Source organism: Chinchilla lanigera, unplaced genomic scaffold, assembly GCF_000276665.1.
Source record: "Chinchilla lanigera isolate Chin_1 unplaced genomic scaffold, ChiLan1.0 scaffold00101, whole genome shotgun sequence".
Lineage (NCBI taxonomy): Eukaryota > Metazoa > Chordata > Mammalia > Rodentia > Chinchillidae > Chinchilla > Chinchilla lanigera.
In genome coordinates, this window is record NW_004955502.1 from 6,811,663 (window position 1) to 6,824,988 (window position 13,326).

At 37.7% G+C, this 13,326-nt stretch overlaps 1 long non-coding RNA gene across 1 annotated transcript; it reads left to right on the plus strand.

Annotated features, from left to right (window-relative positions):
* The first annotated feature begins 379 nt into the window (after positions 1–379).
* LOC106146903 lies at positions 380–10,148 on the plus strand. Its single transcript, XR_001231530.1, has 3 exons — positions 380–2,147; positions 5,913–6,002; positions 8,883–10,148. It is a non-coding gene; the product is annotated as an uncharacterized LOC106146903 (long non-coding RNA).
* Positions 10,149–13,326: the final 3,178 nt, after the last annotated feature.

Below are 13,326 nucleotides of genomic sequence, written 5' to 3' on the forward strand. Positions count from 1 at the left end.
GAGAATCATTGCTTTTTGTCATAGAAGCTGTTATGGTTTGTGTCTAGATGTCCCCCCTAGAGCCTCCTGCACTTGTGGGGGCATGCTTTTCAGAGGTCACTGGATCTAGAAGTGTGTGATTGATTCGTAGTCCAGTGCTGGAATTAAAGGTGCTGGGGTTAAGGGCAGGTGACAGCTGGATCAGTCCACTGATTGGATTGTCAGCACCGTAATCCGGGTAGACTGGACACACTAAGGGACGGAAAGCCGCTTTCTTTACCTTGTTGCTTTTGCTGTCTTCTGCCACCGTAAACTGTTGCCCCTCGGCCATGCCACCCTGCCTTGGAGCCAGCTGATTATGGACTGAAACGTCTACAAACTGAGCTAAATAAAGCTTTTCCTCTCTAATTTTGGGTGTTAGGTATTTTGTCTCAGAAAGGAGAGAAAAATAACCAAGACAAAATTAAACCTCTTTGTCCTGAAAGAGTACTGCGTCATCCCTCAAAGACGTTCGCTGCAAACAGTCCTTCGAAATTAAAGAAACTATCAGTGAGAAACTATCTTAAGTTTAATTTAAAAATTGATACTTCATACATTTGCTGGGTCTTCTGAGCATGCTTGGAACAATTTCGGTGTGTGAATTTGTTTTTTCAACTATAGTTTGATAGTTTCTCCCAACCCTACATGGAAGCTCCTTGAGAGTCCCTGCGCCTCTCCCCTGCGTCAGGGCTGACACCAGGTGTTCACCTTCCACAGAAATTTAATCATGGGTAGGTTGTTCTTAGCCATAGCTTCATAATGTATTTGGTTCCATCATATTTGACAAGGCTTTCAGCCTAGTATGAAATACCTAATGACAAAAATTTTTCAAGTTAGCAAGCACTTTTTAAAATTTATGAGAATTTTTAAAGATGTTCTTCTCTATAAGAAGTCCTAAAACATGTACAGCCCGCATGTAGACTAAGGGAAAAAACCCTCCAGAGGTCAGGCAGTCGCTTTTGCATATTGCCACACCTAGCCAGAAGTGTTCAAGGTGAACCGCAGTTCCACAAGTTTCTGGAATCATTTTCTTCAAGATGCAGACCAACAACTCCAGCTGTTAACAGCTTCACGACATAAAAAGAATGAGACAACGATGCATAGCTGTGAATAAAAGGGCAGTGAGGTATACTAGGAAAATATTTTGATGCCAAAAATAAAAATGTAATATAGGGACTCTACAGGACTTTTTCAATTGTACAAGCACTGTGCGATACAAATACAATGCAAGCCACATACATAATGTGAAATTTCCTAGTACATTTGGAAAAGTTAAAATGAACAGTTGAAACTAATTTTTACAACATTCCATTTAACTAGGTATATAATTCCAGCTAGAATATTTTAAAATCATTAATGAGATTTTTTTTGTTTATGTTTAGTCTTTTAAAACCCAATTCGTATTTTACATTACAGGGCATCTCCACCCACATTTTAAATTTTTATCACAGACTTGATCAGTAAGTGATACCTCAGTCACAAATTTAATTCTTCCCACAATTCTGTTTGCAAACCACTGTACTTAAATCCCTAAAGGGTATAGTTGAAAAAACAAATTCACACACCCAAATTGTTCCAAGCATGCTCCGAAGACCCAGCAAATGTATGAAGTATCAATTTTTAAATTAAACTTAAGATAGTTTCTCACTGATAATACAGTACACACTGCTGGGTGTCACATTCTTGAGAGCAGTGAGTGGCTACCTGTTCGCTCAGTGCACGGTCACACACTGAGATAGTGATCCTTAAGAATGTTTGAAATTTAACAAGCATGTGTCGTTGCTGTTATGTCTTACGCACAAGTGAGTATACGCTGAGTCTGCTATCTTTGCGTTCTTCATACATGCATGACAGCTTTTTCCTTGGTCAACCTTCATAGTCATTCTACCCCTTCTTTCCAGCGTGTAATTTTCATTCCTGTCAGCTATTTAACCCAGAAACTTATTTTCTTCCCCTCTCTCCGAGTGACTTTGGGGGAGGAAGTGTGGAAGCTCAGAAGGAAAGTTTGATTCTAGCATCACCGTTTTCAACTCCCAACCCTACATGGCAGCTCCTTGAGAGACCCTGCGCCTCTCCCCTGCGTCAGGGCTGACACCAGGTGTTCACCTTCCACAGAAATTTAATCATGGGTAAGTTGTTCTTAGCCATAGCTTCATAATGTATTTGGTTCCATCATATTTGACAAGGCTTTCAGCCTAGTATGAAATACCTAATGACAAAAATTTTTCAAGTTAGGAAGCACTTTTTAAAATTTATGAGAATTTTTAAAGATGTTCCTCTCTATAAGAAGTCCTAAAACATGTACAGCCTGCATGTAGACTAAGGGAAGAAACCCTCCAGAGGTCAGGCAGGCTTATCTATGGTATCCTGTATCTCTAAGATCAAAGGTGTCAAATTTCATTGTCAGTTGAAAGCAGTTTAATTTCTGACACATAGCATGCACTGGAGTCTCTCAGTTATTCCGGAGGCCTTCCTAGGGAGTCTGCTACAATAAACCTTTTCAGAACTTAACCTGACAGGATTTCTTTATCATGAGCCCCCTTTAAAAAAAAAAAAAAAATTTCCAAAAAATTTGGGATTATAATTTCCAAAAATTATAATTGCTATTTTCTGACATGGTTTCCTAATTAGGGTATTTGAAACAGACCCCCTATATTCTAAGCTCTTTTAAAAGGACATGCTATTAAAATAAGATTTTCAGTGTTACTAATAAAATTTAGGATTCCATTCAGTTCCAACTAAAAATTACTCTTTTTGAGGTAGCAATTATCTTACCTTTATCAGTATTCTTATTTGAGTGTATGAGTTCAATGTAAATAAGACCTGAAAAAGTTAATTTGTAACTCAAGATGCTATATCTCATACTCAATAATTATTGTTATATCCTCAGGAGTATCCCATTTCTGTCAGGCTTTTTGACAAGTATTTGATAATAAGGAGTCCTTTGAATAGCCTACAAAAATAAAAACATTATGAAATGAAAGCAATATATGATTAATATATTAACGTGCATTACAAATTATAGTGGAAATTTAAGTTTAATAGAAAATATTATTGCAGAAAAATAAAATTATATAAGTTGTTTTGATTAAAAAATAACATGGACATTTACTACTATGCATTTTGAATTTGCAGCCAGTAGCTTTTACTAAGGTGGCCAAAGTTACTTCAAAACGTCTAGGTATCTTAAAAGACTGGGATTGACAGTGGTTAATCCGTATTGGACCTCCCTCTCAGGGAAAGAAAATAAGAGCCTTTTGAGAATTATTCTTCTCACTGTTTTATTAGAAAATGGACATGCACACTTACACTATTTATTGAAAAGGCATTCCCGTTTTGCGCAGCCTTGAGCTCTGGCTTCAATATCCCAGCCAGCAATGACTCTGATAGCCGGCCACATCCCTGTGCATGGTCCCGAGTTTCACAGCGAAACAAGCAGAGGCTGGCTTTGTGTTCTCAGGGCAAATTGATTCTATTATAACGATAGTGGAAAAGACTAAGCAAAAACATATTATTGACCACACAGGTTTAAGATTTATTAGGGTTCCCAGGCGGGATGGTGCACGTCTGTAATCCCAGCACTTGGGAGGCTGAGGCAGGAGGATTGCTGCAAGCTCGAGGCTAGCCTGGGCTACAAAATGCATGAACTGCATAGTGAGACTCTGCCTCAGACAGCCAAAAGGCAGGCGCGGGAGGGGGGATTTATTAGGATTTCATATGATCAGTGTAAATGACAAAAGCAAATGTTAGTGAACCATAAAGTGAAAAATAAGAAGTAGAAAGCCCAAATGGCAAGAGAAATTGCTACTCTAGAATGCTCCTGAAATAAGTTACTGATCCCTCAGTAAAAGAAATCTTCCTTGTGCTGTGTTACTTACCATCTGGTTTAGGGCACAGGGTGTGGTATATGTGTCTTTTTCAAAAATAGATTCTATCACCTATTCTGCCTCTTCACTTTGAAAAAAATTCTTAGAGTCAAAAATAGGTCCATACTTCCAGCAATCCATATGTACCTCAGTTTTATACTGACCACCTAATTACACCTGAATTGTTTTTTACCTCTCTCTTCATATGCGCATGCATTTCTGAAGCAAAAGGATATGTTGGAAGTGCTGGATGTCAGGTGTTCTGCCATATTCCCAAACAAAAGACTTGGTGCCGGAGAACCTATCTGCCATGCACGTGGAAGTGGGAAGGATGCTGGATGTTGATTCCAGTTATCCATTTAAGCTGTTTGCTCATTTTCTTCAGTGCACATGCGTTACTTCTGCAAAGCTTAGCTCTGCCCAGCAGGAGTCTGTGCACTGGGAAGGGTGAGGTTTTGATGCATGAAGGTTTGATCCTCACCTCTACAAAATAAATGTCTGTCACTGTTACAACATGCATTTTGTTGTATCAGGTAGTTGGTTAAAGTTGCTCTAGAACCTGTATTGTTTTCCAGCTTTTGCACTGGCTATATGTGGCTTTGCCCTTTCCCCTTATTGCCACAGAGGATGATTAGCACCAAGTAACCATTACTGGGGTTATGCAGGGAGGGGTATGCCACATGGGCCATAACCCACCCCCCAGAGAAATGTGCTTTTGAGGTTTTGACTGAAACCACTATAAAACTGCATCTAATAAATTCAGTTAACTTTTAATAAACAAATGTTTAAATTGAATTTGTTTCCATTGGTATTAATTTTGCTTCCAACACTTATTTTAAAAAATTATATTTTATGAGGTAGCAATAATGAATATGTAGAAATACAAAAGTTATATTTTTCCTTCTATTTAATCAGTCATACACATGATAATTCCATTTAAAAAGAATTAGTGTAACAACTCAGATAAATCAACTGTAGCCCAAGCAAGTAAATAGCATCAAAATAATTTGTTTTTTAATTAATGTTAAATTAATCATGAGAAGTTCAAAGTATTACGTTCTGTATGGGGTATGGAGTAAAGTGCAATTCAAAATTGAACATCAACCAAATAAAATACAAAACTCTCATATATCAAATATCTCATTAGCTCAGTGCCTACAAAGTAGGTGGATTTCTTTTTTGTCTTCATTGTACCAACTCCTAAAACAAAATTTTAGTGAAGCAGATTCATGTGATTCGCAGCAAAATCAACCTGAACATGCAGCCAAACCTTTAGGAAGTTTGTTTGCAAGCTACAAAGCTCATCATATATTTGAAGAATGGCTGTATTGGTTTCATTCTATAGAAATGTTGAGAATTCACAGTATCCCACAATATCACTGCATTTAAACATTGTATTCATTTAATATTGGAATAAGAAATGGAGGACTGACTAACTCCATATTAAATCCAACACTTTAGAAAGGTTCACCTAAAAGGTTAGACAGCTCATGGGCCAATGTTAACCAACGACTTGCTGAGGCATTTAGGGATGATACCTGAGCAGCCGCACAGTGGACTGTGAGAAAAACTGCAGTCCGAGGCGGACAGACTCCAGCCTCTCCCCACAGCAGCCGTGCTGCCCACCAAGAGCAGAAACACCAGCAGTGTGCACAGGGCACCCAATCCTCTCCTCGGTGCACAAACTGAGGATTCAGAAAGGAGCCTATCGGTGGCAGTGGATGGAGTAATAAACTTCAAAACCGGCACAGCAAGATAGGTCCTCTAAGAGTTCATATGGACACAGTACTTTCCGTGGTGTTTTTAGTCTGCTGCTCAGCAGAACTATCATCTATAATTTTTGTGCACCAAATACCAAAACTAGAAAGAAACATACATGCTAAAGAATGTTTTAAAATCATAATCAGAAATATGGAATGTAGTATAATTATGCCAGTAATATCATTTATGAAAAAGTGGCAAAAGGTAAGATACTTGTAAGTAATAAGACGTGATCGTGATATCTTGTTTGTTTGTTTTCTTCTTTAGGGAAAAAAAAAAAGGAAATTCCGAGTACCCTTTTCCCCTGGTTACCTTCATCAACGTGCAAAATTGCTCTTTCCCATAAATGTCTTCTCTGTAAGTTATGTTTAGTTTCAAAATAAACAGCCCGAAAGTTTGCACGTGTGTGCAAGGTATAACCCAGTCTGGTGAAACACACTAAAGGTAGCTGACTTCATTTTTCCCACTGAGAAGATGAATTATTTGGAAAGGCTTCCTGATTGATTTGGAAAGAGTAGATTTTGAGATTTAAAATCTGTCATTTAGAAAGGTGCGGTAGTGCATGCCTACAATCCCAACAACTTGAGGCTGAGAGAAAAGGATGATAAGTTTGAGGCCATCCTGAGATATTTAGCAAAAACCTTGTCTCAAAATTTTTAAAAGGCCTGGGAATGTAACTAACTCAGTGGTAGAGGATTTGCCTAGCATGGTCATGGTCCTGAGTTCAATCCCCAACAACACACACACGCGCACGCACACACACACACACACCACATGCATCCACACCATTTTATCATCCCTTAATGATAATCACAAAAACAAAAGTATATTGTGTTACTCATGTCATACAGTTCGTGGTTTGTTTTTGTTTGTTTGTTTTTTAGATTTTGGTTTTTTGTGTTTTGGGGACAGGGTAGTAAAGATTAGCCTTTAACTCACTTTGTAGCCCAGGCTGGCTTTGAACTTGCAGTGATCCTCCTGCCTCAGCCTTTCAAGTGCTGGGATTACAGGCGTGTGACACTACACCCAGCACAGTTCATATTTTTTTCAGTAATGAGGCTTAAACCCAGGGCCTTCACAGTCCCATCCCTGAGCCTTTTTTATTTTCTCAGACAGGTCTCACTGAGGTACTAAATTGCTTGGGCTGGATTCCAATTAGTGTTTCTCCTGCCTCAGCCTCCCAAATGCTGGGGTTACAGGTATGCCCCAACATACCCAGGGTGTTATAGTGGTTTTTGTTTTGTTTTGTTGTGTTGTGTTTTAAGTGATAAGGCTAGCTGTGTTGCCAGTCAGCCTGGGGATGTTTTGCTCAGTTCAGTTGGAAATCTTGAATCAGCAAAGCACAGCTCTGCTAGCAGTCCTTATGACACAGGTAATGCTGGGTTCCAGCAGTTGACACAGCCAGCCGCCACCAGTCACTGTAGGTCAACTTTACCAGGCGCTGGCCTCTGTTTGCTGCTGTTCTCTGGAGTTCTTCGGTGCTAGCAGCTCTTAGTGTTTACTGATGTCTCATTTCAATTGACCACTCTGTCTACACTACCCAGGGTAAAAGTCCCAAGTAGGTTCACAGGACTTTTGAAGCCCATACACCCAAGAAATAAACCATGAGCAAGTTCAAAGGCGCACAGAAGTGAGCATTTTAGCAGGGCCAGTGCTCAGCACCAAAGTCAATACCCGAGGGACTGACCCCAGGAAGTGGCTGCTACTGTATATAACGGGGGTAAGGGAAGTTAGGCCTTCCTTTACAGGGGGAGGGCTGAAACCAGAGAATCTTCTGGAAAGTTTGCTACGAGGGTTGGGTATTTAAATAAGGGGCCTAAAAATTAATTAATTAATTAAGAGGCCTAGGTCCTTCCCTCCCTTATCTTAGCCACATCAGGGTGCCTCTTCCCTTCTTCAAAAAGGCAACAGTCACATCTGAAGTGGCAGGGGTGGGGCATGGGCACTACGTGGACAGCCTGCTGCACCCCTGTGTTAGTGAATTCTGACAGCTTGACAGTCACGGAGAACACAAAAGCAAGCTGTCCTGGTCCGCTGTGTAGGTGAGGCGGAGTAAAGGGAAGCAGAGGGAGGGGGCTTGACACACGCTGGCCAAGCCACGTCTTCCCTCTGGCCAGTGTAGGAGAAGTGGAGAGGTGCTTCTAGTTCTCAGGTGGACACCTAGGCTCCAGCAGTCCTCCTGTCTAAGCCTTTCAAGTGCATGGGGCCACAGACACACACTCCACCATGCCCAGCTGCCTCCTGCTGTAACCTGGAAAATAATTTATACATCCTCTTAGCTACCTAGCCTTTAAAATGTTTATATAGAATAACATGGATTTAATGTGTTATGTATAGTATATGATGCATGATAAATTTTACAGTTGATCAGAAAAGACCTTTCCTAACTTCCCTTACATTATATATAATATGTTAATTGGTTATATTTTGGAACAGTTATGTCCAAATCAGGCACCAGAATAGGATTCCAAGGCAAAATAATGTATAATTAATAAGGAGTCTGTTATGGGACTCATCCATGCCCAAATTCCCTGAAACTATTCCAGTAGTAGCTGGGAGTGTTTAGTGTGCCCATAGCCCTGCCCTGCTGGGCTCGATCCCTGGAACCAAAAAAAAAAAAAATCAGAAAGTCTAAATAAATAAGTGGCTTAAAGCAGCAAACGGCTTGTACAATAAGGCTGAAATACACCCAGACTGCAGATTTCTAATGAAAATATTTACTGTAGCGTACTGGTAGCCGACTGTGTGTCTCAGTAGCTGGGCTGGGGAAACACAGGAAATGATCTTTGTGTTTGCCCATTTGGCAGACAAACAGTAAGGTGTCCGCACGTGTGTCAAAGTATCAACAGGTGAGTTTTAACCCAGCTTACACTCCGTGTTACGTTTGTTATGCGTTTATAATTTTTTATTAAACGTTTCTTTTGTCGGGCAGAATTAGCCCGACTCAGCGCACTGTCACATGAAAATCTGCATTTACAACGCTGAGAGGAGGTTGGGAGTGAGTCACTGGGTGAGTCACCCAGCGGTGACTTGGGTCCTGAGCTGAGCGCCTGCACTAGGAGAAGAGCCTGAACTGACAGGGAAGTAGGGAGTGAAGGCTGGCTCAGATGAGGAAGAGAACAGTCATGAAAATCAGTATTTAACTACGCAGTCAGAATGCTACAACACGGTCAGGTAGACCTGAACAATCCAACCTAGAACAAGGCCAGAAAATGCTACTAGTTTTTTTTTTTCCAGGGTGAAACCTACTGGACCCACTGCCAATGCTGCGACTCCATGCTGGAATCCTTCATAATAAGTGATGTTCTACACGACGCTGTGAGACACACTAATAATGAAATACAAGTGAAACATGTCAATAGTCACACTTAAAAAACACAGCTATCATGATACCTCACTCTGAAATGAAAGCCTTCATAGCAGGACTTTATCATTCTAATCATCAAAATCTAAAGGATTTATGGAGAAACGAACAATGGGGCATAGAGATTTTTAGAACAACAATCACACTCCAGAGATTAGGTTTCCTTCAGAATTGCTACATTTGACAACAAAAGACCCTGCAAGAAAGAAAAAAAATCTGACAGTTTAGCTGCTATTCACTCATTCACTTTTGAATTGTCAAAATTCAAATTTTGAATTGTCAAGCAATTTATGCACCATCCAAATACATGACAAGTGATGAACAACGTGCATCATTTTGTGGCCATTGTAGCTTTCAGGAATATATGCCAAATAAACCTTCCAAATATGTTATAAAAATATATGCTCTGGTAGATGCAAACATGTTCTACACCTTAAATTTAGAAATTATCCTGGTACTCAGCCATCAGGTCTTTATTCATGCAGTAATAAACTGTATGATGTGAACAGACTTCTTAAACCTATCAAAAAGTAACTGAAATGTCCTATTTGACAGTTGGTTTGCTAGTTAACCACTGATGTTACATTTTCTAAAAAAACACTAGATGACCAGCACAGAAATGATTTGCAAGAACAAAGTGGAGATTCCTGAAAAATTTTTGCAAGTTTATAATAGAGAAATGTATAGTACAATATTTGGATATCAGAAAGACATACAGTGGCCTTATATATGGCGAAGAAAAACAGAGTAGTATTGATACTGTCAGTGTTACACTATGATGATAAGATTGATAGCGAATCCTCAACACAAATGAAGCCAGAAAGGGTCACATTTTACAACAAAACAAAAGGAGAGTAGATGTTCTGGATGAGTTATGTAGCAACTATGATGTCTTTCAAAACAAAGCACTGGTCAATAGTTGTGCATTTCTCATTCTAAACATGTCAGGCATAAATAGTATCATAGTTTACAAAGAGAGTAACAAATACCATGGAGAGTTTCTTAAGAGAACTGGGACTGGAACTGATAAAAGATCAACTACAACAGAGGAAGAACAATATGTATCTGCCCAAGGAACTCCATGAAAGAATTTTGGAGCAGACAGGTGAACAGATAGGTGAATTGAAATAAAGATTATTTTTGTTGTACAGTTTTTTAAAATTCTAGTTCATTTAGGAATTTGTGTTTTTAATTTTCAAACAAAAAAAGTTGTTGAAAATGTTAGTTTTCTATAAACACTCAATAAATATTAAAAATTCAATATTTTATTGATATTTTATTTTCCTGTTAAGTACGCATTGTATAATATAATAAAATTCATGAAACTTAAATAATTAATTAATCATTAAAATACTCCTAAAAATAAATATGGGTTTTAGACTTCCCCCTTATGCTCCTTTTCAGGAAATTTAACCTTAAGCATGAAGAATCCATCTAATATATATATGTCGGTTATCTCTGGAAATGAAATGTCATTTATACAACCTTGTGGATTTTATGTAAATGTAAGAGAAAATAGACCTCAGCCATGAATCAAGAGTATTAAAATAAATAAACAGACACACTTCCCAGGAAAATTCCAGTTGTCCTTGGAATAAGATATCACAATATCAGATTATTTTATCATAAGAATATTATCTCTTACTCTGTCTACCTAATATTTTTCTTCTTATTATAATTTTATTATCCTTACAAACAATTTCTTTTTCCCAGAAAGGATTATTATCTAATTTGTTATATTTAAAAGGAATATAAGTGGAAAAAAATTTATGGTTTGGAAAATGTTTTATGACAACACTTTTCATGTAGTGCAATATGCTTCACAAGTTAATCATCCACTTCTGGAACACTTTGGAATTTTCTTCCTATATAGTTAAAATTGATCTCTCTTGATAGTTAAAAGAATTCTAAAGCTTTATATCATTATTCAGCATTAAAATGGGATTTAATATTTTAATAGTGTTCTGACAGCCCACAAAATGATAAATTTCAAACTATGAAAATAATAAATTTAATAAATTTGAAACTGTGCAAGTTCAGAGTAATGTTTAGACTTAGGGAGACCAAAAAACTGATCACATTGTCCCTCTGAGCACTGAAACAATGGAATATAAGGTCTATCTTAATGATAATTAACTCAGTGATTTATTTCTCCCAAAGGTTAAGCAAAATATATACTAATAGAGTTATAAATAAGATCTTATATATGCTGGAATAAACCATCTTTAAGTACATAGTAGCTTAGATATTGTTTTCTGAGTTAACTTGGTTTATTTTCCAACTATTTGGGTATATTTCAAGTGAAAGTATAAAAAAACAGACTGAGATAATTTCTATTGTCCTTGACATCTTGCTTCAAAGATAGTTCCAAGAGGAAAGTTTACAGTGCTGAGTTCCTATATCAAAAAATCAGAGCGATCTCAAATTAATACCTACTGATACATCTCAAGGTTCTAGAAAACAAGAACAAACCAAAACCAAACCCAACAGAAGGAAAGAAATAATAAAAATCAGTTGAAATTAATGAGATAGAGACTGAAAGACTATAAAAGGTAAATAAAACATTTTATTTTTCCAAATGACAAGACTGTGAAACTTGTAGCTAAACTAACCAAAACAAAGTCCCAACTCAATGAAATTAGAGGTTAAAAGGGGGATGTTACTGCAGATGGCACTGCAATCCAGAAGATCACTGGGGACTCTGTTGAAAACCTATATTTCAATAAATTGGAGAATTTAGGAAAAAAAATAGAAATATTCTAGATGCATATGATCTTAAAAATGAGCCAGGAAGATATAAAAACATAAATCAATATCAAGAATGAGATTGAAGCAGTAATAAAACATCTCCCAACAAAGAAAAGTCCAGGAACAGAGGTATTCACTGCTGTACTTTACCAGACCTTTAAAGAACTAACACCAATGGTCCTCAAACTATTTCACGAAATAGGGAAGGAATGTTTCCAACTAAGATAGAGATACTATCTCATGCTACATGACCAATATCATCTTATACCTACACTAGATAAGGACATAATAAAACTACACCAATATCCTTGATGGACATAGACACAAAAATAATTTTTTGAGACAGGGTCTCACTATGTAGTTCAGGCTGGGCTTGAACTCACAATGTAGCCCAAGCTGGCCTCCACTTTTTAATTCTGCTTTAGCCTCGTGAGTGTGAGGATTACAGGTGACAGCCACCATGCCTAGCTGCAAAAATTTTTCATAAAATACCTGCAAACCAAATTTAACCACACATCAAACAAATCATATACCATCGATTTCAAGAGTGCAAGGAAAAAGGCAAATTATCATTATTTTCAGATGATGTGATCCTGTACTTAAAAGATTCTATTTTGTTGAGCTTTTCCACCAAAAGATCTTAGATCTGATAATTCAGTGAAGTGGCAATATGCAAAATAAACACATGAAAATCAATAGCTTTTCTATATACCGATAATGGACTTGATAAATCAGGAAATCAATTCTATTCACAATATCTTTGCAGGAAAAATTATGCATGTGCCTAACCAATGAAGTGAGTGATTTCTGCTAGGAAAATTAATTAGAGAGCATTGAAGAAAAATTGAAGAACACAGTAGAAGATGGGAAGATATCCCATGTTCATGGGTTAGCAGAATCAATATTATTAAAAATGCCATATTAACAAAAGCAATCTACAAATTCAATCCCCATCAGAATACCAATGACATTCAATGTCACGTTGCTTTCTTGAAACAATGGCAAGAATCAGTTAATGGGTTAGCATCAACTTTAAACACTTCTGCACAGCAAAGGAAACAACAGAGAGAAGAGGCAGCCTACTGCGTGGGAGAGAAATCTTTGCCAGCCAGTCTTCCAATAGAGGGTTAATATCCAGGACACACAAGGATCTTAACACATGGGACATTACACTGAAAAGCTTCTGTACAGTAAAAGAATTAATTGAGTGAAGAGACAACCTACAGAATGGGAAAATTTTTTTTCCAGCTACTTCTCAGAAAAAGGACTAATATGTAGGATATATAATGAACTCAATAAATTAGACCACCTAAAATCAAAGACCTAGCCAGCTGCGCTGGTGGCACACCTGTGATCCCAGCACTTGGGATGGTGAGACAGGAGGATTGCCAGGAGTTCAAGGCCAGGCTGAGCTACATAGTGATTCAATGCCAGCCTAAGTTACAGAGTAAGATCCCATCTCAAAAAAGCAAAACAAACAAACAAATAAAAAAAAAATATTCTCCAGGAACTTAGGCAGAAAAATTCCCAATAAAATATTAGACAATGAATTAAAAATAATTTGAAAAG